Below are 464 nucleotides of genomic sequence, written 5' to 3'. Positions count from 1 at the left end.
GAGCTCCGAGGGGGGAGCGGGGCGGGGGGATTTGCGCGGGGGGAATGACGTCACAGGGGTAACCGCCGAGATGTTTACGTAAACATGGGCCATGTATGTTTTATGTAAACAATGATAGCGGCGGGCCCATTGAGAATATGAGAGGAGGGGGGGATGACATCACCGACGCGGGCGTTGCGCCGCACCCCCACCGCACCCCCGCACCCCCGCACCCCCCGCCGCACCCCCGCATCCCGCGCCCGCACCCCCGCACCCCCGCGCCGTGGCGGGCCGCGTTTTCGGGCACGCGGTTCCACGCATAGCGCGCTCTCGCTCCCACGCGTAGCGCGCCCATAGCGCGTTCTTGCTTACGCGCACGCATAGCGATCTCGCGCATAGCGCGTTCTCCCTTCCACCCGTTGCGCTCTCGCTCTCACGCATAGCGCGTTCTCCCTCCCACGCATTCTCGCTTACGCGCACGCATA

The sequence above is a fragment of the Wasmannia auropunctata genome, unplaced genomic scaffold, assembly GCF_000956235.1.
Source record: "Wasmannia auropunctata unplaced genomic scaffold, wasmannia.A_1.0 LD336078.1, whole genome shotgun sequence".
Taxonomy (NCBI): domain Eukaryota; kingdom Metazoa; phylum Arthropoda; class Insecta; order Hymenoptera; family Formicidae; genus Wasmannia; species Wasmannia auropunctata.
The sequence above is the reverse complement of the archived record's forward strand: the minus strand, read 5'-3'. Positions refer to the sequence as shown.